The sequence below is a fragment of the Vigna unguiculata genome, chromosome 11 (assembly GCF_037176805.1).
Source record: "Vigna unguiculata cultivar grain cowpea cultivar isolate G323 ecotype 2 chromosome 11, ASM3717680v1, whole genome shotgun sequence".
Classification (NCBI taxonomy): domain Eukaryota; kingdom Viridiplantae; phylum Streptophyta; class Magnoliopsida; order Fabales; family Fabaceae; genus Vigna; species Vigna unguiculata.
In genome coordinates, this window is record NC_140802.1 from 10,499,271 (window position 1) to 10,522,934 (window position 23,664).

The 23,664-nt window shown below is 33.1% G+C and overlaps 1 non-coding gene and 1 pseudogene across 1 annotated transcript; one reads left to right on the plus strand and one right to left on the minus strand.

Moving 5' to 3' along the window:
• Positions 1–11,626: 11,626 nt before the first annotated feature.
• Positions 11,627–18,651, minus strand: LOC146880990 (uncharacterized; annotated as a pseudogene).
• Positions 18,014–18,120, plus strand: LOC114170899 (small nucleolar RNA R71). Its single transcript, XR_003601254.2, has one exon. It is a non-coding gene; the product is annotated as a small nucleolar RNA R71 (small nucleolar RNA).
• Positions 18,652–23,664: the final 5,013 nt, after the last annotated feature.

Here is a 23,664-nt window from a genome sequence, read left to right on the forward strand (position 1 = left end):
AAGAAATATGTTTAGGGAGAATGAAATGTTTATAAAATAAAACTTGATTATTTAGCTTTCCTTTTATAGCTCAAGCCTTTTTAATAATAAAATAATCAAGTTCCACCATTATACTCTTACTTATCTACATATATTGTTTACTATGCCTCGTCTACACCTATTATCTACTCAATATCATCCACATCAACACTTAACATTTTTTAGGTCCTTACATATATCAATCCTTTATATAATAAAAAAATTAATGGGGTCAATTTAACTAACATAAACATACAATATAAAATTAAATTTAAAATTAATTTGATATTATTTTAAATATTTAAAAAAAGTTTGTTCTTTTTATGTCGTGTTAGAGTTGTGACATCCTATTTAATGGATAAACTCTAATAAACAAAACATCACATAATCATAATATAAAGTAGATCATGCAATATTAAGTATATAGAATCAACCATTACATTTATCCACAGTATATTGGAAAAGGGTACTAAGGCACAAAACCATGCCATAAACATAAATTAAACATGAAACAGTTTGGCCAAAAGGATTGCTCACAGAGCAAGAAATTTAAAATAAAATTGTTCTTCAAAAGGAGCTCAACATTGAGCAAGATCTATCATGCCTAAATAAACAGCGATATCTACACTATCTGTACGATCACCAAGAGTCTCCACATTTGCTCACACCAAAATTGGCGATCATTGCAAAAATGAAAACACCACACAAGAAACAGACACAGAGAGAAAGGGTAAGCTAGAGAAAAAAATAATTTTAACATATAAATAAGAAAGCAATTTATTAAACACAAGCAACATGTGATAACAAACTGAGACAAACCCTCTAACTCAATTATCTGGATACATGTAGTGCAATCGGATTCACTGGTTGTTTGCACTTGTGGTGGCCTATACTACTCTACAAAGTCATTGCCAATGGGTTTCACCCTACCACACACAAGGTTAGTCCATGATCATCTAAGGTCATTATTCTACCAAAGACTAGAACCTCCTGCTACTCTCACCACATGAACCAATCTACTCTAAGTCTGATTGATTCATTAGAGTGTTAGGATACATCCTTACTTGAATCCTTAAGTCACTACAGACACTACTTTATCACTAAAGGAATGTCTCCATGAAACCCTCATATACTCCACATATTATATCAGAATAATTACCATTTCAAATTTCAAATATCAAAACAATCACATATTTTAAAAAAATATACCAAGTTAAGTCTCATACATTATATCATCAATGTACAATTCTCACATATCCATTGGCAAGTTCGTCATCACACTTTAGTACATCATTATATTTCAAATCATCACACTTTAGTACATAATTATATTTCAAAAGTTCATATCATCCTCATACATTCACATAGTCACCAAATATACTACACAATAGCTTAACAACGCATATTCAAACCGGTTGAGGGTTTTAAAAAAATAAAACTACAACTTGTACAAAAATCCAAAAATTATGTTCTTACAATCAATTGAAAGCTAATTGAATCAAGAACTCGATGCAAAAAGATTGGCTACCTATAGAAAAAGTTATGCACTAAACAAGTGACAACGGTCAAAACAATCATATGTCTAGGACCTGTTGTAAAAATTTCAGCCTGATATAACAGTTAATGAAGCGAGAATTCAAAATTTTGCGAGATAAGTCAAAGTTGGAAAGCTTAACTCGCCCAGTGAGATATTTGGCTCGCCTAGCAAGTCTGAATAATACAGAAATGTGAATTCTACAATTTGACAATGTCAAATGAACCTAAAACCCATTTTAAGCCCAATGTAAGTTAGAAATGTTTCCAATTTCACGTTATAGTCTCAATTTCCATCAAATTTATCTTAAATCACATGCAAGGGATAAACACAACTAAATCATTTTGAAAACTTATAAACCCTAACTTCCCTTACCTTGACTAAGAGCTAAACTTGAGGGGGAGAAAGTCCTAACCGTAGGAGCACCACAACTCCAGAAGTAATTAGCGGGCTGAAAATGGGAACACAAGAACGAAAATGAGGTTCTGAGGAAGAACCCATGACAGAACCAACACATTCGAACTTGGAAAGGAGGAAAAATAGGAGTTTAGTGTTCAACTTACTTGGAGGAAAAGCGTTTGGTTAGCTCGGAGGAGGATCTCGCTTAAGCCCTTGCTCAGGTTCTGTTTCAGAAAGAGCAAAGAGTGAGAACTGATTTTGGGTGAATGAGAGAAAAATGAGTGCAAAACAGAGGGGGAAAACTGAAAGGTTTATTGAAAGTGAGAACACAAGTGCCTGGCTTGGGCCCTTCACTAAAGTAGGGCCCACAACTTAAAAATAGAAAGTGGGCATCAAGAGTCTGTTTAATAGTGTCACATTTAGTCTAAAGTTATTGTTAGGAAGCTAATTTCATTTTCTTATAATGCTAGCTTTATAAATTGTTATTTATCCCTATTTTAAAAATAAACAAAATTACTCTTGAAAATAAATCATAATTACCAACAAAGTTCATTTTATTTTATAACAAGACTGACCAAAATTTACCCTTATCCATGCATTCATCATTTGGTCTTTCCTAACTTTGTCCAAACCATAAGCAAATCACGAATACGAATATCATTAGGACGGGTAGGGTCGGATAGAGATAATAGTTCCCCTATACCTTACCCTATCCACTGGATAAATATCTATTTCGTACTCGTCTCTATATTCGTGCAAGTATCCGTTATGTAGGTACCCACATATTTTTTTAATATCCATCCACGGGTATTTATAAAAAAAAAATAATTAAAATATTTAACAACATATTTTAACTATAAATTCAAATAAAATATAATATATATCATTCATAAATTTCAAACAATGTCCAAATAACTCATTTAAAAAGTGTTGAATGACAATTTACAAAGAAATAAAGATTTTTTAAAACCAATTGATAAAAAATAACCCATTCAAAATCAATGTGTTAATATTTTAATTATTTTATTTTTTTAATTTAAATTAGAGTATAGTGGGTACGGGTATCCACATGTACGGATATTATGATACTCATACCCACCCTGTTAGCATGCGGGTATAAAAAAAATATCCGTATCCGTTAATCGTAAACATCCATTTATAATATCTATTTTCTACTATGAATTTTATTCATAGATACTTACAAATATGGATTTTTATTACATCCTCAATCAGGAACATTTATCATCTTTCCAATAAACAAAAGCCTTGAAACCTTACCTTTTCTTGATATTCTCATGCACTTATAACCTGTTTTGGAGTCCATAACATCTTTTTGTGAACTTTTTCCCGTATCACTCTGGTTGCACCTTCTTAACGCATTTTTTTTAAATGCTATTTTCATTTTTTTTGACTCATTTTCTTCTAGCAGTAATAATTTAGTCTTAATGTACATATTTGTTTTAATACTATATTTTCAAGAAATATGACATTTGCTTACTGTTTTGACTATAATTTGTTTTCTGTAAGTATTATTTTTAGTTAATTTTAGTTGTATTGAATTCTTTACTTTTAGGAATTCAAAATAAAAAAATGGTTTGTTGTATTTTTAGGCCTCTTCTATTTTCTACAACTTTTATATATTGAGACCAATTTTTTGAACTTTTTTAAAGAAATCCATACATATTTATTTTTTCCTTGGACTTGTGAAACTAATTTGAGCCCACATTTAGGCGCGTACTTAAGATTTTAGAACGTATGTACAACCTAAATATGCTTAACACATGTAGACAAAAAAAATCATTTGTTTAGTTTTCAGTCTCAAAAGTTGTCTCCTCTTTTCCTTTTCTTTTTTCTCTCAATTTTAGAATTCTCTTTCTCCTTCGTTCTTCTTCTCTCATTTGCATTTATCGTTCTTTATCCATGAAAAACTAATTTTTGACAATCAATTCAAAGAATCAAGATCAAATAATCCGTATTCAGTTTTGCACTGCTTGTTCCAAGTTCCAAGTTCCAAGTTTATTCTTCAACTCTCTAATTTTGAATTTGCACTTTATGATTAATTTGGGTTTCAAATTTTAGAAATCAATAGAATCTTTATTTGAGAAATGTTAGGATTACATTGAATAACAACTTGATTTGATTTGTATAGCTACTTTATTTGATTAATTGATTAAATTGAACTTGAATATGAATGGTTAGAGAAGTGTTATAAATGGAATTGCTTGATTCTTGAATATGGTAATTGACCTTTCATCTTTTACTAATTTATTTTCACTCTTTTGTTGTGTTTTAATTCTGTTTTCAATCACTGTTGCATTTCTTTTAATTGCTTTCAATTTGTTTCAATCCCTAAATTAATGTTTATAGGAACATTATTAAAAATTCAATACAACTTATACGTCTTCATGAATCAACTTAAATTGTACTCTATATTATAAAGCTTTATTGAAACTTAAAATCTTTTATTTCAATAACAAATTGAAAATCACACCTGTTAACAAAATTTGAAAATTTTTAATCTTAAACAAGAGAAAAGCAGGAGTAAACATTCCTTACACTAGTAGATAAATTAACTCATGCACTTATTTTTTTATTTCCTACTTTTTGTGGGGATAAGATTGTTTAGTGTAACTTTCATGATTAAAGTTGCTCTATAACTAACTAACTAACTAACCAACAACCACTATAGTTTAGTTGGTTGAGATCCATGTGCAGTTAGTTAGGTTTGTGATATCTATCTTGGTTGGCTAATCATAAAATCATTGCAAACCGTTGTTCCCAAATTAGGGTTTTGTATTCCTAATTTTACAAATCCCTTGTCCCTATGTTCATTTACCATTTCATTGCTTGTTTTTCAAAGATAAATTAACAGAAATCCACCAACCTGTTGTTTTTTTCTTTTAATTTATATTATTTATTTGTATTTTCTTTATGAATTTTACTTTACATATGAAATTTATTCGGATTTATACATCAACTTGGTTGAGTTCTGGTAGTTCTAGTTCTTCAACAATATTTATGTGAAATTACAATAAATACTATGTAAAAATATGCAATCACATGATTTATGTGAAATTCAATTAAATATGATGTAAAAATTTCCATTAACAATTTTGTAAATAAGAACTTGTTTGCATTATTTATATATGCTATACCCAATTTCATAAGTCTACTTATACGTTATAAATCAGAATATAAAAATTATTGAGCTCGATGAAAACTTTTGTTTTACTTTCACATTGTGTACCTATTTTCTCTCATTTAGAAGTGCATTTTTTTTCAATTGTAATTTACTCCCTCGGTTTTTTTTTCCCAGTCATATTTTCACTTCATTGTTACTTATTTACAATTTTGTTCCTTAAATTTATTTCATGATTTTTTTATTATTTTTAATTATATGTTATTTTTTTAATTTCTTATTTGTTAATTATGTATAAATTTGTTTAATTTTAAGTACAATTATTTATAATTTTTTGTTAATTTGGACATAATATGAATAACCTCTACCTTAAATATTTAGTTTAATATTTAATAAATTATAGAATGTGAAAAATAAAAAGTATAAAACTCACATACATTGCTCCTCAAAAATAAAATTGACAAAAATAAATAAATAAGATTTTGATATAATACAAAATTGGCTTCTAAAGTGAGGTTTGCACCCACTAATATAATATGAAATCGTCTAATCTCTAGTCGATTTAGGATCTCCAACACACAACCTTCAAGCTGGAAACATGTACATCTCGAGCGTGAGACTAGAAATTAATGGGTGATCTGATAGCGTGTGACATGATAAGTCTAACAAACAATAAATTTTCTAATAGCGGTTGGTCTAATAGGCCGAACAACAACAAATCTTGCTAGGATAGGATTGCACTCACTTATATACTATAAGGTGAAGATTAAGCCTAACTCAACTCTGTAAAATTGTAAGGTGAGGATTGCACTCACTTATATACTATGAAATCGCCTTATCTCTAGTCAATCTGAAATCTCTAACACATAAAGATGGATTACCCGTTATATATCACAAATCACAAGGTATAACTTACATTTCACATAGCTAAACATTACTTAGACTTCTCAAACAACCAAGCTTAACTTGAATTTCACACTTCCAAGTCATTGCTTAGACTTATCACAACACAAACAAAAAATCTCACATTTTTAAGATCCCTATGCATGTCAAAATAAATCACAATAACTCACAGCACAACATCTTATAACTTGAAACAAATGTAAATTCATCAGCACAAATAGTTCAAAACATAAATTATCATAGCATAACATGTCTTTAATGTACCTTTAAGGATATGTATATTCGTACATTTTAACTTAGTTCTATATGTTATATTTGAGTGACACAAAAAAATTAGTCATCTAACATCTAAGGCTACAACATTTTAGAAGAATAGTTTTCAATTTCAATATAAAATCATGATAATGGGGTCTAATCTTTAAAAGTGAAATACACTCTTTAGCATGCCTCCTACACTTCTATGCCAACAATCACACACTTGGTGAGAAAACCTCTTATGTCATGTCTATATATAATCTCCCACATTTCTATTGGTGAAGACATGTGATGATTACATTTTTACTTACATTTAGAACATTTAATCCTAACTTTCTTGGAGTGTAGTTGAGACTAATGTCACTATTTTAAATGAAAAATTGCCTAGTTGGTATTATCTTAGCTTCAATTGAAAATAGTGATAAAAATAAAATTTTAAGCCTTAAGAGACGTTAGACGACCCAACCAAACAAGTCTCAATAAAGGCTCTAATATGTTGAATTTCATTAAACGGTCTAATGGTTGTCTATAATTTTTTTATGATAAGTGACTTTTATGCTTGAATGCATACATGTTCTTTGGACATTTTAACACGTGTTTTTGTGTAATTGAGAAATTAGTGAAATCTCATTAGAGCATCTAGTTTGTTGAGACTAAATGGACCACTTAGTCTACTAAGTTTCAATAGACTTCTAGCTAACCTTTAAATGTGCCAACATAGATTTACTTTGCTAATTTGAATTAAGTGATTTTATTCAAGAAGTGTGTGCAATTCAAACATAGAAACAAATGATTATTCGCTAATTGTGATCTAGGATATTATTTGATTTATTTCCTCAAGCAGAAAAGAAGCAATTTCGTTTTGAAGGTTAACAAAACTTTCATTATAGAACCACTTTTGCCAACAAAACAATGTAGATATGCACTTAATATTGTACATTTTATAGAATCTAGTGTTTATTGATTTAGGACTGCAAAGATTATTCTCCAACGGCTACATAAAGAGTTTTAGGGTTGAAGAGATCCATCCATCACCAGTCACTACTCATGTCTCTTTGCTAGACACTGAGTCCAACTAGATTTTTTCTATTTTTTTTCTCTTGTCTTCCGTATAAAAAGATAAACATTTCTTGATTTTTCTAGTGAGTTCATAATGAATTACGGCGTCCTATGCCAAACAGGTTCAATCATAAAATTTTGTAACAAAGTGTGCTTATCTAGTATCTTCCTTTTGAACTATGATTTCTGCTAATGGAATTATTTTTGAATTCTTGATAATAATTTTGTTTTTATTTTTTAATGAAATTCTTGTTAGTTTGCATAATTTTAATAATTTCTTATTTTCTTGATTCAAAAGGTAAAATAATATAATTTTTGAACATAGATGCTTAAAGATATGAGAGATAGTTAATGCATTAATCAAATTGTTCTTATACCTTCTATTATTTTTTAGGTCTTATTTTTGCACTTGGGATTATTTTTCAATATTTGTTGAGAATTCAAACTTGGTTTTTAATTGGAGTTTTTGTTAGTTTGCTTAATTCTGACAATCTTTTGTTTGCTTAATTCAATAGGTAAAAGAATATGAAACTCAAACATAGATGCTTGGAGACGTGAGAGATATTCAATGGATTGATTGATGGTTGTTTGATTAATTTTATTTTGTTTAGAATTTGATGAATAATAATTATAAGATAGCTGATGAAGAATTCAATTATAAATGAACTACATAACCAATATGCTTATTGATTGTTTTATTCTCACTACAGAATCAATAACCCCCCTCCCCTTATACATTATTTTTCACTTTGATTTTTTCTTCTATAGACACCCTTAGAATTTGGAATACTGAGATTGTAATTAAATTCTTTGAGAGACAACTCTGAGTTGACTAACCCTATTTATACTTAACTTCTATTGACTTTTTTTGCAATATTCAGTTTTAGACTTTGCATTAGACGCCTACTCTTTAATTTGATTGTGGAATTGATAATGACTAGTGTACCCTTATAGATGACAAATATGTTAGAAAACAAAGAGTGACTTAGCTAAACCAAGAGTGGGGATTAATTGGTTTTAAAACTTTTCCAAAAAAAATATCCTTTCTTATGTTCTTTCTAAAACGCTTTCAATTTTGAAAATTCTATGCAATTAAATTTGAGAATCAAGATTGATACAATATTGGCTAGCAACACAACAAAAGACAAAAAACCAAGAGAGAGGTTGCATAAGAGAATTTATACTGGATCAGATCCAACAATCCTACATCCATTCTTAGTTATTATTCAACCTTAGAAAGTTAGAATAATTGGTTTCACTACACAAAACAAGTTTGTACAAACTCAAGATAACAATAATCAACTCTTAAACACTTTTAATAGGATACCAACCTATATTAACTCTTCGTCTCACAAAGAACATATTCCTAATAAACTATTGATATAACAATAACCAAATAGTATTGGAACACTCCAACAACAAGAATACAAAAAGAGTTAACCAAATTTCATAGTAGAAACTATATCACAAGGCATTTTTATCACAACACAACCTTTGCTTTTGGAAATCTTTTTAAGCAAAGTTAAAGTACGAAAGAAACTTAGAAAATCTCAATTCAATTTACTGTTATGATTGCAAGAGTTGTTTTAAAAAATTAGAATGTACCACTATTTATAGAGTTTTAAAAACAACAATTTGAATCCTATATTAATCCATTTAGTAGAATATTTCTAAATCCTAATAAGATATTCTAATTAAATCCAAAAAAATGCAACGCTTTACGTTTTAATTGATTATAACTAGGGCTGGGCAAAATATACTGAACTGCACTAAACTATTAAAAATTGTACTGAACTAAAAAATAGTTCGCCTGAATTGCATTGAACTGAAAAACAGTTCAGACAAACTGAACTGAACTGTTTTTTTGCCTAACAAACTAAATTGATTGCACTATAATATGAACTAAACTATTATAAACTGAACTATTGTACAAACTACACTATTTTTAAACTAATCTGCACTATTTTTGAACCGTTTTTTAACTAAACCACAATAATTTTGAACCAAATTGTACTATTTTTTAACTAAAATGTACTTCATCATTTCAATTGTTAATAAATTATTACATCAATTTAAATTGTTGAATTTTTTCTTCAAATTTTTTTATTGTTTTGCTAATAAACTTAACAAGTATATTAATAACGAATTAAGTTAAAGTATTTTCTACTATACTTATTCATGTACAATAGTTTGAAATTAATGTTTTTCTGTAAGTAAAGAGTATTTTATGTATTTACAATATTTTTAAATTTAAATAAAATATAAATTTAGTTAAAACACTATATATTTAAAACTATAAAAGATATATTTGAAGAAAGAAATACTGAGATAGATAAAATAATATAAAATTATATATAATATCCCATGATTTTGTTACGTACTAAAGCGATAATAAAAATAAAACTTAAAATATTATTTATACCATCTTCCATGAATAATAGTAATTATGTGATATATAAGAAAAACACATTTTCAAGAGAAAAAAAGGAAACTATAATTAAAAGAGACAGATTTTATTTTGTGTTCGGTATAAAAAGAATATTAAGAAAATAAGTGTTTGAAGTATTAAATTTTCTTTGTCATAGATAATTACATTAATTAATATAAATGATATATAACACTATTTTTTATAAAATGAAATAAATATTACAGACTATTTTTTATAAAATTAAATAAGTAATATCAATGAAACTGTAACTTATACTATTGATGAACGTTTGACAAGTGAACCAATTGTTAACGTAGTAATAAATTATCATCCTCTGGGATTGACTTGTTGAATACTAAATTCCTAATTTACGTAATTTTGAGCAAATACGAAATCAATATAATTGTAAGCATAAAATTTATAACAAAAACTTTAATAAAGAGAAGAATCGTTAGAGGATTGATTTCGTACTTTTTCCTATAAAATTCTACTCCTTTTCATTTGATGCAAGTAATGTAATCATCCACTTGAGTTTACTGAGAGTTGTTTTACCCCTAATCCCTTAGTAGGTAAAATCTATTTACTGAATTCGAACCCCCAATTCCTTAGGTCAGTTTACAAAAATTCAATAAAATCATGAAAATTTTATAATCATCTCTATTGCAAACTAATTAGATATGCCCAATTTCCCAATTATGACATAATTTAACCTGTCTTGTTTATAATCGCAAACAATCCCCAATTTTCCAATTGTGAAATTGCTCATAGATAAACGATAAAACCATAAACAGAGCACTGAGATGAAGAATATTAACAAAACATAAAATGTAAAAAGTAGAACCTATAATCCAAAGTCTTACATCAATCCTCCAACAAAAAGAAATTAGTTCTGCATACTAAAATGAAAAACACTAAACGGTACCCAAAACAATAGACAAGATCGAGAGGGAGGAGAAGAATTTTTTTTTTCTGTGAACGCTCCCCTTTTATCTTTCCCTATGTTCTCTACTGAGGATTTTCTCTCTCCTCTAACCGTTTCCCCCTATCTCTCCTCTTTATATTTTCTTTTCCTTTTAAATCTTTATCAGTCCACGTAATCTTTAAATTTCTCGCTGGAAATTCCATAGGTTGTGGAAAAAACACAGGTCACCTATGGAACACTCTGTTTTGCACATGATCTTCTGAAGCAACCTCCACAGGTCGTGGAAAAACCCACCAGGCACCTGTGGAACACTCTATTTTGTATCCTTCAATTCGCTGCAAAAAAACCACAGGTCGTGTAAAGACACAAGACACTTAGGAGGAAAATCTTTGATGTGTTTTTAAAGTTCTCTGCAAAAAAAGATATCTTCTTAGGTTTATAGCCTAGAAAACACTTACCTACTAACTAAGCATGGATCCTTCACTCAAATGCTTTGCACTTACCACACCAATCTCAAAGGAGTGTCTCTTTTCCCAGTAACTAATAGTCTCAAAGGGATGTCCATTTCACTTATTATTATTATTAATTATACTCTCCCTTTTTTTTCTTTTTTTTTCTTTTTTTTTATATTGTGAAATTGACAGACATTTCTCCAGTGACCAAATGTAGTGAGTGTCACCTTAGAAACCCAAAAAAGAACCTCTTTAAGTCTATCACTCAAAAATTATCTTCCTTACATGTCAAGTGTCAAAACCTCTTCTTGTGTAGTGTGTGAGTTCCCCAACAATTATCTAATGTGCTTCTCAAAATATAATTGAATAAACTTAGACTTGAGTTAGATTTATTTTTATTCTATGCAAATGAAATGCAACAACTAACATGCATATAACCCTCCAAGCTTAGATGTATACGTTGTCCTCAACATAAGCAAAAACAACTAAGAAAGGAAGGGAGAGACTCACAAAAATATTAATGGTGGGGACGGAGCAAAGCCATAGTGTCATGGAGCAATTGCTTCACATGTTGCTGATGGAGAAGTTGACTATCCCTAAATTGCTCGAACTCATTGTAATGGCGTTGTTGTTGCAAGTGGAGCTCAGTAAGGGACTGATGGATACGGGTAAATGCCTCAGCATGAGACTCTACAGTGCTTGATGGCACCCGAGAGGGTGGAAAAAACGGAGGAGGAGAGGAATGGTGTGCATCAGACGTCAAGAACGTCCATATGTCTCTACCATACACTGAAGTAAAGGCAGGATTAGGGAGAGGTTATGGTGGCATGACTTCTATAGAATTCATCACCAAACAGTTTTGACCATCTCGTTTAACCAACATCTCATTGTTGACAAGCATATCAAGATCAATACGAGATGTCCCCAAAATTGGCTTATCATCCTCCAAGGGAATGTTGAAATGGAGAGCAATAGTCGTGATCAACCCACCAATTGCGATGTTTCCTAAAGAGGCTTTTCCAACCTTTATGAGTTGACGAGCCAACCATGCACCTGAGTCTAGGTGAAAATCATTGACCATACTCCACATAAATAACAACTCAGATTTCCTTACAACAACAGTGTTATCACCCATTGCAAACAGTGTGTGAGCTAACAAGCGATGAGCATAACGAAAACATGGATAATGAATATGGGATTCTTTGGAATCTGATGAAACAAACTGACTAGCAGTAGATAAACGACACCAAAAGGCATGTTCATTAAAAATACGTGGATACCTCCTCTCACCACCACTAGGAAACCCAAAAATAGCATTCAACTCAGCCAACTCAAGAGTATAATCAGTGTTATACAATCAGAACTTAATCAACCCCTCTTCGCAATTCTTTCCCTGCAAAATTTCTGCGCTCAGAGAATTGAGGAATTCAAGAGTAATCCTCTCATAAGCAAGGTTTTTCAAACTGGTAAAAGTGGTCCAACCAATTTTTCTCATCATAGCAGTCATGTCTTCTAACATTCCCAATGTATTCAAAGAACTTTCATCAATATACCGAGCAGGGAGAATCACTCGCTTGATAAGAGAAGCATACCTCAGTTTTTGTTCTTCATTTTGGAAAATAATTCCATGGTCATTATCCACAGATGAAGAAGAATGCCTCCATTTTCTTGTGCCGGCAGACCTTCCCACCGTCTGAGAATACGCTGAAGTCGCATAATTTGGTGCAAGAGAAGGTTGAGGTATGGGAGAGGTTCGAGATTCGGGAGATACTCGAAGTTCTAGTGAGGCATGAGCTTTTGGAGAGGCTTAAGATTCTTCTGGAGTGGGTTGAGGTTCCTCTGGAATGGGTCGCGATGACAAAGATGGAGATGAACTCACGGTGATAAGCGCAGAGACTTTAGCAGAGCAGGGCAGTTTCCTGATCGAAAGGAAGCGGCTAGAACGACGACGCATTATTGGAGAGGGAAACGGTGTCCGGTGGACGGGATGACGGTAGAGACGTGACAAAGCAGGGTAAAAATGAGCTCTGACGTGAGTGGGGACCTTTAGGATTTTTTAGGGTGAAAATGAATTACCTCTCTCGCACGCCACTGTAATCCTCTTCTGTTTCCTTTTTTTTTGTTTTTTTTAAAAGAATAGGACTCATTCAATATCTGGTTGTGGTGATGTTAATGAAGCAATGGTTACATTCTTCTAAAAAACATCACCGACACACACCTTCAATCTTTGACCATTTACTCTAAAACTTCTTTTTTAATTGAGGTCCGAAATTTCAACTGTACCAAAGGGAAATACTTGCTTCACAACAAATGGGCCAGACCACCTTGACTTTAATTTACCAGGAAATAATTTGAGCCTAGTATTGTATAATAACACATGTTGTCCTGATGTAAGCTTTCTATGCACAATTCTTTTATCATGCCATTTTTTTGTCCTTTCCTTATAAATGCTAGCATTCTCATAGGCTTGAAGTCTAAATTCATCCAACTCATCCAATTGCAATAATCGTTTCTCACCTGCAATCTTCAAATCGAAATTCAAGAATTTAATAGCCCAAAATACTTTGTGCTCTAATTCCACCGGTAAATGACATGATTTCCCATACACCAGTTGATATGGAGACATTCCAATAGGAGTTTTAAAAGTTGTACGGTAAGCCCAAAGTACATCATCTAGTTTCCTAGACCAATCTTTCTTGGATGAGCTCACAACTTTTTCTAAAATTATCCTCAACTCTCGATTGGAAATTTCCACTTGCCCACTGGTTTGTGGATGGTAAGGAGTGGCGATCTTGTGGTTAACACCATATTTACCCAAAAGTGTTGTAAATTGCTTGTTATGGAAATGTGAACCTCCATCACTAATGATTGCTCTAGGTACCCCAAATCTAGAAAATATGTGCTTCTTAACGAAAGAAATTACCACTTTAGCATCATTCGATGGTAATGCCCTAGCCTCCACCCACTTTGACACATAATCCACTGCAACCAAAATGTATTGGTTTGAAAAAGACGATGGAAATGGTCCTATAAAATCAATACCACACACATAAAAAATTTCCACTTCCAGAATGTTGTTTAGAGGCATCTCATTTCTCTTTGAAATATTTCCTACCCTTTGACATTTGTCACACTTCTCAATAAAACCACGAGCATCTTTAAAGAGAGTAGGCCAATAGAAGCCACTTTGTAAAACTTTAGAAGTTGTTCTCTCAACACTAAAATGTCCCCATAATCAGATCCATGACAATGCCAAAGGATACTCTCAAACTCATTCTCAAGAACACATCGCCTAATGATACCATCACCACATCTTCTAAACAACAGAGGATTATCCTAGAAATAACTTTTAACATCATGCAAGAATTTCTTTCTTTGCTGAAAAGTCAAGTCATGAGGAATTATACCAGCTTCTTTGAAATTGGCAAAGTTTGCAAACCATGGCAAAGAAGTAATGGCTAGTAACTTCTCATCTGGAAACTCCTCTGAAATAGGTTGTATTTCTCGAGCATCATCCTCACCAATCTTCAGTCTTGAAAGGTGGTCAAGTATTAAATTTTGCTTCCCTTGCTTATTCCAAATTTCCAAGTCAAACTCTTGTAACAAAAGAATCGAACGGATTAATCGTGGCTTGGCATCCTGCTTAGCAAACAAATACCTCAAAGCAGCATGATCAGTGCAAACAATAACTTTACATCCCACAAGATAGGATCTAAATTTATCAAAAGAAAACACTATAGCGAGCAATTCTTTCTCAATCGTGGCATAATTCTTTTGAGCCTCATTCAATACACGACTGGCATAATAAATAACATGAAACACTTTGTATTTTCTCTGTCCTATTACAACACCCACAACATAATCACTAGCATCACACATAAGTTCAAATGGTAAAGACCAGATAGGTGCTATAATTATAAGAGCAGAGACAAGTTGTTTCTTTAAAGTTATGAATGCTTTCAAACATGCATCATCAAAACAAAAGGGGCTTCTTTTTCAAGAAGGTTTGTCATAGGCTTTGCAATTTTAGAAAAATCTTTAATAAACCGCCTATAAAAACCTGCATGTCCTAAAAAACTCCTTACCCCTTTTACATTCAATGGAGGAGGTAATTGTTCAATTATTTCCACCTTTGCTTTATCAATCTCAATGCCTTTAGCAGAAATTTGATGACCAAGAACAATACCCTCCTTTACCATAAATTGACATTTTTCCCAATTTAGCACTAAATTAGTTTCTTGACATCTTTTCAACACCAAGGTCAAATTAGATAGACAAGAATCAAATGAAGAGCCAAATACAGAAAAATCATCCATGAAGATTTCATGCGATTTTCAACCAAATCAGAGAAAATGGAATACATACACCTTTGAAATGTTATAGGTGCATTGTAGAGACCGAAGGGCATCTCCCTGTATGCAAAGACTCCATAAGGGCATGTAAACGCTGTCTTCTCTTGATCTTCAGGAGCTACTGCTATTTGGTTGTAACCAGAATAGTTATCCAGAAAACAATAGTATTCATGTCCAGCCAATTTCTCAAGCATTTGATCTATAAATGGGAGGGGAAAATGGTCCTTCCTTGTGGCTTGATTAAGTCTTCTATAATTAATGCACATGCGCCACCCAGTCACCTTTCTTGTGGGAATGAGTTTATTCTTTTCATCTTTTTACAACTATCATCCCACCTTTCTTAGGCACCACATGAACCGGACTCACCCACTCACTATTAGAGATTGGATAAATAATGCCCGCGTCTAATAGCTTTATCACTTATTTCCTCACCACATCCTTCATTGTGGGATTGAGCCTTCTTTGTGATTGACGGATAGATTTGAAGTTATCTTCCAAATAAATTTTGTGCATGCACACCGTAGGACTAATACCTTGTAAATCATCAATTTTCCAACCTATAGCAGATTTGTACTTCCTCAACACCTTTACAAGCTCTTCTTCCTCAACAATAGTAAGTTCATTGCTTATAGTGACAGGATTGAGCATTGTCTCATCTGAGAAACTGTATTTAAGGTGAGAAGGAAGTGGTTTTAATTCTACCTTGGATGTCTCATTTCCTCCACCTTCACTCCTGTTGAGATCTTCTACTCTTCTGGTAGAACTGAATAAAGGCTTAACAACTTCTAATTGATGTGCACATTGAACCACCTTTTTATCACTCACTTCTGCAAGTAACTCCTCCGCTTGCATACCTGACAACAAAGTGAGCTCTAATGGACTCTTCCTCCCATGGTTATCCATTTCTTTATACACCAGAGACTCAATAGTTTCAGCTCGAAAACAATCCTCCTTTTCCACCTTGTGTTTCATTGCTTCATTTATGGAAAATGTGACTTTATCATCAGCCACTCTTAACATCAACTTGCCTTGTTGTACATCTATCAATGCTCTTCACGTGGCTAAGAATGGTCTTCCTAATATAATTGGAACTTTAGTATCTTCTTCCATGTCAAAGACCACAAAATCAGCTGGAAAGATAAATTTATCCACCTTCACTGAGACGTCCTCCACTACTCCATATGAATAAGTCACTGAACGGTCCACCAATTGGAGAGTTATCATAGTAGGCTTCACTTCTCCAATACCCAACCTTTTAAAAATGGATAAAGGCATCAGATTAATGCTTGCTCCAAGATCACACAATGCCTTACTCACCATTATATTTCCAATCTCACATGGAATCACAAAGCTTCCTGGATCCTTCAACTTGGGAGGTAATTTTTGTTGAATTATTGCACTACACTCCTCTGTGAGCATTATGGTTTCATCTTCTTGCAGCTTCCTCTTCCTAGACAACAAATCCTTCATAAATTTCGCATAGCTTGGCATTTGTTCCAATGCCTCTGCAAATGGGATATTAAATGGAGCTTCTTAAAGACATCAAGAAATCTTGAAAATTGTTTCTCTTGATCTTTCTTCTTCAACCTTTGAGGGAACGGGATTGTAGGAACATATTCTCTCATTTTACCTTTTTCACTCTCTTCATTTTTTTCTCTCTCACTCTTCTCCTCACAATTTTTCCGCTCATTTTTTTCACTCTCTTTTACAATGTCATCTCCTTGTGCATTTTTTTCTCACTTTTTTTCTCCTCACTTTTTTTCTCATTTTCTACCAACCCCCCACTCCTAAATTGAATTGCCTTACATTGCTCCTTTGGGTTTGGAACGGTGTCACTGGGGATTGTTCCAAGAGGCCTCTCCGAAATTTGTCGTGAAAGTTGACCAATTTGATTCTCCAACTTTTGGATTAAAGCTTCCTGATTCTTGAGATTAGTCCTTGTCTCATTCATGAAATTAGAAGTTTGCTCCACAAATGTTGAGGTTTGCACCGTTAATTTCTCCACAACACTCTCCAAAGTAGACATCTTGTTTCCTTGGTTACTAGATTGTGCTTGATATTGATAAGGAGGTCTTGGTGGGTTTGATTGATTCGAACCACTCCAAGGTCTGTTTGGTGGGCTCCTCCAATTTGAAAAATTATTAGCAAACTGATTTTTTTATTGTCCCATTGCATTCACCAGTGCCTCTTGTTGAGTTACATGACACTCACCATTTTGATGCATTCCTCCACAAAAATCACATAGAAGAGACGTTGTATTAACTGCTTTTGCTTGCATATTACCCAACTTCTGCGTCAACTCAATAATTTGTTGTGTTAACAACTTGTTTTGGGCAAGGATAGTATCCAAGGTATTAACCTCTAACACTCCAGCTTTTCTATTTTGCTGGTCAAACTGCATATTCACTGTATTACTTGCCATTAACTCCAAAGTCTCCAAAGCTTCCTCAGGTGTTTTCAGTTTAACTGATCCTCCACTTGCCGCATCAAGAATTGCTTTGAAAGATGGAGCAAGACCATTATAGAATATTTGGACTTGCAACCAATCTGGTAAAGCATGATGTGGACATTTCCTCAGTAACTCCTTGTACCTTTCCCAAGCCTCGTACAACGATTCAGTTTCTTGTTGCACAAAAGTAGTGATTTCATTTCTCATTCTCGCTAACTTGGATAGAGGAAAGTATTTGGTTACAAATTTTGTAGCCATATCTTCCCATGTACAAATACTACCTTGAGGTTGTGTATGAAGCCAACTTTTAGCTTTATCCTGTAATGAGAAAGGAAAAAGCCTCAAGCGGATTGCATCATCTGAAACTCCATTAATCTTGAAAGTGTCACAAATCGCCAGAAAATTCTCCAGATGAGAATTAGGATCCTCTGAACCTGCACTTCCAAATTGATTCTGCTGGATGACTTGTAATAGTGCAGGCTTGATTTCGAAATTGTTGGCTTGAATAGGCGGTCTCCCGATGCTCCCCTGGTAATTATTTGTATTTGGCATCGAGTAGGCAAGCAGAGTCCTCCTCATAGGTTGTTCTTTTGCCAATGTTGATATGTCCTCCTTCTTATCAACTGATGGCCCTGCTTTTCTTTCTTGCTTCTTCTTTCTTACGATACTCCTATTATGTCTAGCAGTACGTTCAATTTTTGGGTCAAAAAGCAAGATTTTTTCTGCAACTGTACCTTGCATAAACAACTTAAAGACACAAGATTCTAACAACAAAAATCGCGTGAAAATAAATTAAATACAAACAAGATAATTAAAACAGAAAAAACAAAAACTGAAAACACAAACAATTTTAACTAACTAAAAATTAAAACTCAAATCTCAAGCAAATTAGATCATTAATATCAACAGAAAAATCAATCCCTAGCAACAGCGCCAAAAACTTGATGAACGTTGGGCAAGTGAACCAATCGTTAACGTAGTAATAAAATATCGTCCTCTGAGATTGACTTGTTGAATACTAAATTCCTAATTTACGTAATTTTGAGCAAATGCAAAATCAATATAATTGCAAGCATAAAATTTATAACAAAAACTTTAATAAAGAGAAGAATCGTTAGAGGATTGATTTTGTACTTTTTCCAATAAAATTCTACTCCTTTTCATTTGATGCAAGTAATGTAATCATCCACTTGAGTTTACTGAGAGTTGTTTTACCCCTAATCCCTTAGTAGGTAAAATCTATTTACTGAATTCGAACCCCCAATTCCTTAGGTCAATTTACAAAAATTCAATAAAATCATGAAAAATTTATAATCATCTCTATTGCAAACTAATTAGATATGCCCAATTTCCCAATTATGACATAATTTAACCTGTCTTGTTTATAATCGCAAACAATCCCCAATTTTCCAATTGTGAAATTGCTCATAGATAAACGATAAAACCATAAACAGAGCACTGAGATGAAGAATATTAACAAAACATCAAATGTAAAAAGTAGAACCTATAATCCAAAGTCTTACATCAATCCTCCAACAAAAAGAAATTAGTTATGCATACTAAAATGAAAAACACTAAACGGTACCCAAAACAATAGACGAGATCGAGAGGGAGGAGAAGAAGTTTTTTTTTTCTGTGAACGCTCCCCTTTTATCTTTCACCATGTTCTCTGCTGAGGTGATTTTCTCTCTCCTCTAACTGTTTCCCCCTATCTCTCCTCTTTATATTTTCTTTTCCTTTTAAATCTTTATCAATCCATGTAATCTTTAAATTTCTCGCTGGAAATTCCATAGGTTGTGGAAAAATCCACAGGTCACCTATGGAACACTCTGTTTTGCGCATGATCTTCTGAAGCAACCTCCATAGGTCGTGGAAAAACCCACCAGGCACCTGTGGAACACCCTGTTTTGTATCCTTCAATTCGCTGCAAAAAATCACAGGTCGTGGAAAAATCCGTCAGGCACCTAGGGAACAAACTATTTTGAAACTCGAATCTTTGAAGCCAAATCCACAAGTTGTGGAAGACTCCACCAGGCATTTTTGGAACATGTTGTTTTGCGTCTAACTTACTCCTTTCAGACTTGTTTACACAAACAACGCACCAATCAAAATGTATGATCCGAAACTAGATAATGCATGATGAAATGAGTCCAATAATGCACAAATGAATAAAAATGCCCTAAACTAATGCATGAATATACCTATATCATATGCTTATAAACTATAACCATACAATTGTTACTTAAATATATTATTATAATATAACCTAAAAAGTGTTACATACTTTTTCTTATTATTGTACATAAAATGAAAAAAAAATATCAAAGAGCAAATTTTGTGCATAGTGTACATGAGATGAGGAAATATAGTGAGTGTTGTACATTACTACTACTAGCTAAGCGTGAAGCACCTAGAAAAAACTAAAATGCAGTTCAGTTCAGTAATAAAACAGTTCAGACAATAGTATAGTTCAATTTTTAATACAACCAATTCAGTTTATTCTAGTATAAAATAATACAATTAACTCTAGTACAGTACAGTTAAATTAATTATGCCCAGCCCTAATTATAACATGTGTTAATCGATTAAATTCACTTTTCATTTAATACAGAAAACAAATGTAGTAAATTCACTTTTCATTTAATATAGAAAACAAATGTAGTAGACTATGACAGATTGTAATCAATTATTTTCCTGGGAACTCTAGAATAACTTAAAATAGTTCTTTGTGTTAATTGATCAACAAAATTGATAATTGATTATACTATTTTGAAACATGTCATGTACATAAAAAAAATTAACCAATTAATCTAACCATTAAACATTTTACTCATATAAAAACATTTCTTTTTAAATTGGTTTTGATATAGGTTGTGCGCCTAATAAAAAATCTTATGAATATATTATGTGATAGACTCAAACAATACACAATGAAAGTAAAATTTTTAGACACATCTTTAGCATCTTCTTCATTTATCATCTAAACCTCTTCATTTGAGATTTGAATTTTCCTTTCAAGTCCAACAAAACCTCTTATGTAATTATTTAGCATACCCATTAATTAATCTATGTAACATCCTATTATGTACCTACAATGCTCTAAACTTGAAGCCCTATTATACCTCAATAAAAAAAATTCATTAATCATAATTTGTTAAAAAGGACTTAAAATCCTAATTGACCAATTAGAATCTCGTTATTTTATCATATTTTACAAAAAAAAAATCGCATAAATTAAATCTCAAAAATCTTAATTACTATAATCTCAAAAATCCCAAAAAAACAATTACATTATAAATTATACAATAGTTGACATTGTAGTAATGACAACACTATCTTTTACCAAAGGAATTTGTGATTCATAGTATTGTGGATCCCTTAAACATTTGAAAGGCAATACAAGCTTAACAAAAGGCATGTTAGGTGGGTCGAGTATATTAAGGAATTCCTTTATGAGATCAAACACAAGAAAGGTCAAAAGAACATTGTGGCAGATGCTTTCTGTACAAGACACACCTTGCTTCAAACTTTGGAAACTAAAGTTTGGGACTTTGATCACGTTTAGCAATTGTATCAAAATGATGATGGCTTATCTCAAATTTTTCAAGAATGATTCAAAGGATCTTGAAAAGGGTTTTTCATAAATGAAGGCTTTCATTTTAGAGATAAAAACCATTTAGTACAACTTGTAAGACCTGGGAAAATTAATTAATTAAAAAATTAATTAATTAATAAACGCGGGAGGAGGGCGTCTTTATGACATTAATTGCTGTATAATGTGATGTGGAAAAGTGCTAGCTCATGTGGTTGAGAGTACTTTGGATTGTGTGAGAGGACTTGGGTTTGAGTCTTATAGATGCCAATTATGTGTCGTTGTTTTATGATTTATTTTAATAAAATGTATGAGTGTGGAATTTGAAATGTAAACTTGTGATTATTGTTTATGTAACCAAAGGTGGTTTGGCATAGTGGTTGTGCTTTGGCCTTATGAGTGGAAGGTCGTGGGTTCAAACCTGGATGGGCAAAGAATAAGCTTAATCTAACTATTAGATTGGTATGAATGTGAAGGGGTAAAGAAAACCTAGCAGAAGGATAAAGATTAGGTGCTGTAAAACCTTTCCACTAAGTGACTTGAATAGCCATTAGGCCCACACTTGAGTCCAAATCGTTTTTTTTTACTCTAACCTACATTGAGCAACATATAAAAGGCGAAATTGAAGAGAAAGGAGGGCTTCTGCAGTTTGGTGATTTTGCCTATAGAGAGGGGAACGAAATTTTAGAGAGTGAGAGGTGAATTTGGATGTTTGAGAGGTTAATTTGGGAGAAATCTGAAGCAGAACCGTGGTGAGCAAAGGAACATCAAATTTCGTCCAACTTTAATCCAATAACCCAGGTTAGGGGAGCTGAACTGTAATTTTTATACTTTTGGTCATATTATATGCTGAGATATTGTCCTATTGGTATGTTTTGCTATCAAATTTCGGGTTCCCATGAGAGGGATTTGGGGTTGGTATATGGGTATAGTTATATTGGTGTTTTACCTAAATTTATGTTTATGATGGATGTTGCATTAGGTCTGCTGCCCTTGTGAAAATGTGAGGGTTGGGGTATGGTATTGTATTCTAACTATATTGTAAGTTTGTTGCAATTGGTATGAGTTGCCTTGGTACGAAGTGAATTGTGAATTTGATGTTGGTTGCTGTTGTTGCGTGCGTGATTAGAGTAAGAGTTTGCAATTCTCGCTCAAGCGAACCAGGCTCGCCTAGGCGAGATTAGCAGCGACTCATATCCTGTTGCCTCACGAGCTTCTCGCTCAGGCGAAGGGAATGGATTTTGAGAGACACTAACTCTCGCTCAGGCGAGTGAGGTTTGCCTGAGCGAGATAGTGGAGTTACGCGTGTTGAGCGCGATTTCTTGTCCAAGCGAGAGTTTTGTGTGTTTTGAGCGACTTAGGGTCTGGCCCAGGCGAGATGGCCTCGCCTAAGCGAGATGTTTTGGTCAGGTTTGGTGTTTCGCGTGTATTTCAGCCCAAGCGAGTTTGAATTGTGTTTTTGGGCGAGAGATGAACTCGCCTAAGCGAGAGGATCTCGCCTAGGCGAGATAATTTGATGTTGTTGTTGTTTAAAGCTCGCTCAAGCGAGGTGAGCTAGCTTAAGCGAGGCTGAGGGCTTAGCCTGGGCGAGGGGTCCCTAGCTTAAGCGAGTTTAAGTGAATTGCTATGTCGTTCATGCCTTTGGGAGTGCGTTGGCTGTTTTATGCTAAGGATAGGATGTGTTTGCTTGTGGTTGGTGTTTGGGCTTGAAGGACTAATAGGGGTCTGGGATGTGCTCGGTGGTTGGACACATGATGGGCATGGAACTGGTTGAGTTCCCGTCTGCTACTAATGGGCGAGGAGTCCTTAGTATGGTGATTGCATGTGTCGGGCGCACGATGGGCAAGGAACTATGATGTTCCCGTCGGCTACTATTGGGCGAGGAGTCCATAGTATGGTGATTGCGTGCATGCCAGGGTCCAAGTGATGAGACTTGGATGTTTATACTACAGACGAGGAGTCTATAGGGCAGGACTATGAGCGGGATAGGCTCATAGGGTTGGACCACAAAAGAGTTAGTTTCGTGGGAGCACAGGGAAGTCCCAAGACCTAGTTCATGCATATGACTCATGAAGGACTATGAGGTCATGGTTGGGTGATTATGAAATATGAAATTAGTTATGTTATTTTGGGTTGGGGAACATATTTATTCTCATGTTTCT